Raw genomic sequence first — 5000 nt, 5'->3', positions numbered from 1 at the left:
CAGTGAAACCTCAATGATTTTAAAATTAGAACATAATGTTCTGCAAACCTTTTTCCCCAACAATGAATGACTGCGATAGCTGCTTTTTCTTGTTTAAGGTGTTACCAAAACGAAAATACAAAACTCTGAATCGCTTTTGCAAGTAAAACAAGACACTCAATTCCTCTTTTATGCAAACGTTTCTCAGTGGAAGCCTACTGTTCTAGATCTGAGAGTGTCTGAGAGGGAAACACAATGAGAATAATAAAATGGACAATAATGAATAGCAGGTGAGCAGAGAGGAGAAGAGGCATGAGAGACGGATTGTGAGTAGAGAGAGAGAGAGAGCGAGCGAGAGAAAGAGAGAGAGAAAGTGAAAGAGAGACAGAGAGAAAGAGATACGAGTCTCTAAAAGGTGTCAATGCTCAGCTTCCTTTAGGCATGAGTGAGAGACTATGAGGCCCACTGAGCCTCTGAATGGGAAGGCATACATATAAACACACACACACACACACACACACACACACACACACACACACACACACACACACACACACACACACACACACACACACACACACACACACACACACACACACACACACACACACACACACATTGAGACAGGTCTATGGATCTTTTGAGAGGACATGGAAGAGCCGTCCCTTTCTGCAGAGCTAATGAAGCCTACAGGAACCGCCATAGAGCAGGGGAGGAGTGAGGGAGCGAGAGAGAGAGAGAGAGAGAGAGAGAGAGAGAGAGAGAGAGAGAGAGAGAGAGAGAGAGAGAGAGAGAGAGAGAGAGAGAGAGAGAGAGGCGAGAGGGAGAGGGAGAGAGAGTTTAGAGCCGTGCTCCCTCGCCCATTCACTCACTTCCTTTCCTTTGCAAAGTTCCTGATGAGGTAATGCTTTCCCCCTTCAAGGGATATGATGACTGATAATACCCCTCAATAGCCGGTGCATTTAAACTGTTAAACAAGCTGTTCGCCGAGAGGGGAAAACTACAGCCAAAATATCTCCTTCACAGAAGGCTGAATGCAAGCTCTAAGAAGGACGCAAGTGAATGCATCAATAGTCATCGACAAGCCTGGGTGTATTCGTATTTTAAGTCCTAATTGGGGAAAAAAAATATCGGCGGCAGTGAAGAAGGAAGAGCGGAGGCCCTCACAACGTGGAAAATCAATCCAGAGTGTTGGGCCTGAGAGGAAGTACTCCATTAGGTATCCAGAGGAAGCTGTCTGTCAACGTTACCGTCATTGTCCAAAGTTATATTGTCGAGTAGCAGCCTCTCGTCGAAGAAGCTGTTCCATACGTCCCCCACCCGTTGAGAGAGAACTCCTGCACCCCGCAAGAGCCGGGTCGTCCCCCACTCCTCTGGGGCACTGAATCACCCACACAGAGTGCAGTGTCAGTTCCACTGAAGCCGGCAAGATTTGCTCATATTGGCTTCATATAACTCTACTGTGCTTGTAGCACCTTAGACATCCCTCGGATATGTTGCCGTGGCAAATGGTCCCGTAACGCCGCCGTGATTTAACGGGACGTCACATCCTGACCTTTTAGTCACCAAACTGTGACTGAATGCACGTCGTAAGTTAGCGTAGAGTACTGCTACTGGATATTAATGTCCCTACCCCTCCACTAAAAACAACAACAAATAGCGGGCTATTTTAAAGCAATGAGCCTGAAAACGTGTTGTATATATTTTGCAGATTTATGGTCGTAAAAGTCTTCAAAGTTTTATAACAAATTCATCCGTTGGCTGTATGTGTCTCTGCCTTCTAATTGGTCTGTGGCACAAACACACACACACACACACACACACACACACACACACAAACCCAGGTATACACAGACATATGCACTCACACACACACACACACACACACACACACACACACACACACACACACACACACACACACACACACACACACACACACACACACACACACACAAACACACCCGCCAGCCAGCCCCTTCAGTGGCCTTGACCCCTGAACCCGGGCTCCTCTTTCACCTGCTGCAGCAGCATTCATGCAGCCCAGACAGTCTAGCCGTCGGCCGAATGTTCTGCATATGTTCTCCTCTCCATTCCCACGCCCCGAGCCCTCTTCAGTCTGTCTGTGAACCCAGCACTAGTCTCCCCTCACAGGCCCTACAATGCATGATGGATCCATCTATTGTGTAGATAGCCTCCCCGCTACACGTCTCCCCCCACTTAAACACAAATCCACTGCCCGGCTATGGGTTGGTTTTTGAGCGTGCAGCGTGATTTCTTTGTCCCAACCATCGCTTATTGCATTTTATTAACGAGCCTTGGAATATATATCTCAAGGAAATAATTGAATAATTGAATAATTGAATAATTGACATAAATATGTAGACCATGCCAACAATTCAATAAATAAAGTAGGATTGCTATGGTTTTATTTATATTTGAACATATGTTGCATTGCCTTTTTTTTAAGGTTAATATACGGCAATGTTACGTTACAATCAGAAGGCCAAGCCGCTAAAATATATACGATAATGCTATTATATCCATGGTACCCCTCCCTTCCTGCTCACTCTCTATTCTCTCCTTCCAGAGTCCTGTGAAAGCATATGGTGTTGTGTGTACTCTCTGGCACATCAAGGGTAAACGCATGACTTGCCCACTCTCTCTCCCTCGCCTCTTCCTGGTTCTTTGCCATTTCTCATTGGCTGAATCTATCTTCAACCTCCCTCATTGGCCAATGACAAATTCAACATCATGCCTTAGGATGGTAGGAGCCTTGATACTGTTGTTGTTAGAATATTAATGTCCGAGCATGCTGATGGCGTTTGTGTCTATTCTGCTAAAAATGCAGTTGTGCTTGGACGTTTATGTAAAATTGATCAGCAAGCGTGGTAACACCATGCAGAACATTACCACTGAATCTCTCTGATCTCAAATCATTTGGGCAGCACTGATCGCGACCCTAACTATGCAAATGACCTCGACAACAATCCCAGACACACTACCCCCACACCCAAGCCCCTCCCACATTAATAGCTTGTGTTCAGACCAGACGGACCCCCCTACCCCAAATAATAACCCCTCCACTAACACCCCCCCCCCGCCCCCACTCCATCTTTCCCTCTCTTCACCTACCCCCCATAGTCTAGACCCCCAAAAACCTTCTGTCTTCACCAGACACCCCAAAAATCCTTTCCCCCTCTGCTCCCACGACCCCGTGATTCGCGTGACCGCCATTTTGCTGTCCACAGTGGGGCTCACTGTACAGGAGTGCAGCTGCGTGGACCGGTGGATGCAGAACGCGCTCGCTCCTCGGTGGCTAAGCTGCTCAGACGGTATACAGATTGAATTAGCGCTCGAGTAGTCAAGACCCGCGCAATTAATTTGCAACAATGCGGCCGCACATGCTAGCCTTCGGGGAAGAACATTCTAGATGTGCTTTTCTCTTTGCCCCACTGTTCCCAAAATATGAGACAGGTGATGTGGTCACTGCAGCAAGTTAGGCGATTGAGGATGTAGATCTAATCAGACTTTATCTTTATATCTAACTTATTTTGTGCCGTTTTCTCACACATTTTTTACATCTTATCTACACATTTTAAGGGATGCTCCAAATCTAAAAGTCCAAAACATATTATATATAGAAATATATAAATAAAACAACCATTATTTTGTATAGAATTTTGGTGCCAAATCTTTGTAGTAAAATAATCACTCCACAATTCACTGCTATTGTTACCGCACAATTGATATGAATGATAATGAGTCTATTATGGTCTGTCTGGCTGAAGTTCCTACGTCCTTTGAATACAACCAAAATTAAGAATTGGTGTGTGTGTGTGTGTGTGTGTGTGTGTGTGTGTGTGTGTGTGTGTGTGTGTGTGTGTGTGTGTGTGTGTGTGTGTGCGTGTGTGTGTGTGTGTGCGTGTGTGTGTGTGTGTGTGTGTGTGTGTGTGTGTGTGCGTGTGTGTGTGTGTGTGTGTGTGTGTGTGTGTGTGTGATATCTGTTAGCGCATGTCTTTACATGTGTATCATGCTATAGGGGTGTGTATGTGCACAGTGTGGGAGGCGGCATGAACCACATAATGGAATTCGATTTTAGAAGCCCTCTGTCCTATTTTTTTTGCACAATTTCAGATTTGCATGGGAGAATAAAGTACAAACGCTAGCAAGCACCGCGTGTGGCACGGCAAGATCAGTATCTGGTTCTCCCGCTCTCCAACAAATCAACATGAAAATCTCAGCGAATCAAACACACGTGCGATCAGTTAGAACCGTTATACGAGGCGCTGCCCCCGCACCCGCTCTGCAATTATGAGGGCAATTAGCTCTGTCAGCAGAATCGGACGAAAATGGAAGTGCGTATGCAAATGCAATTACACTGCATTTGCATCCACCAACAGCCAGTGGACGCACGAGACGGCGAGACGACGTGGCGACGCGCCCGCCATCTTTGGCAGAGGCAGAGACCGGCGGCCATTTTGTCTGAGGCTGTGCCCATCTGGATGTAAACAACTCTGCTGCAGTGCTGTGGAGACGGCTGCAGTTTGGCACCACTGCTCTATTGGGCGGGTGGTACGAGTAAACACACGCACGCACATACATGCACACACACACACGCACACATGCACGCACACGTACACGCACAAACACACACGAACAAATGCATAGATATTCTTGATATGTATCTTCTGTATCTATAAGTATGGGCAGAGGGCAGTACACTGTGATCTAACTATATCATTTTTTTTTTACACAGTATTACTTTATTTCAAAGCAATCTGAAAGCTCCTTATAGCGCTGTTTTTTGGCTGCATCTGATAAAAGCCAATAGGGAACACTGGTGGAATTTAAACCTTGCAGCCGAGACTGAAGCGGGTCCACACACACACACACACACACACACACACTGTCCACACACACTGTCCACACACACATACACACACACCCACAATGGTATATCACGATCCAAGACCCGAGATATTAGGAAGTTAGAAGATAGAATAGGAAAACAAACATTG

Source organism: Gadus macrocephalus, chromosome 8 (genome assembly GCF_031168955.1).
Source record: "Gadus macrocephalus chromosome 8, ASM3116895v1".
NCBI classification, from domain to species: Eukaryota; Metazoa; Chordata; class Actinopteri; order Gadiformes; family Gadidae; genus Gadus; species Gadus macrocephalus.
This window is presented reverse-complemented; position numbering follows the sequence as displayed.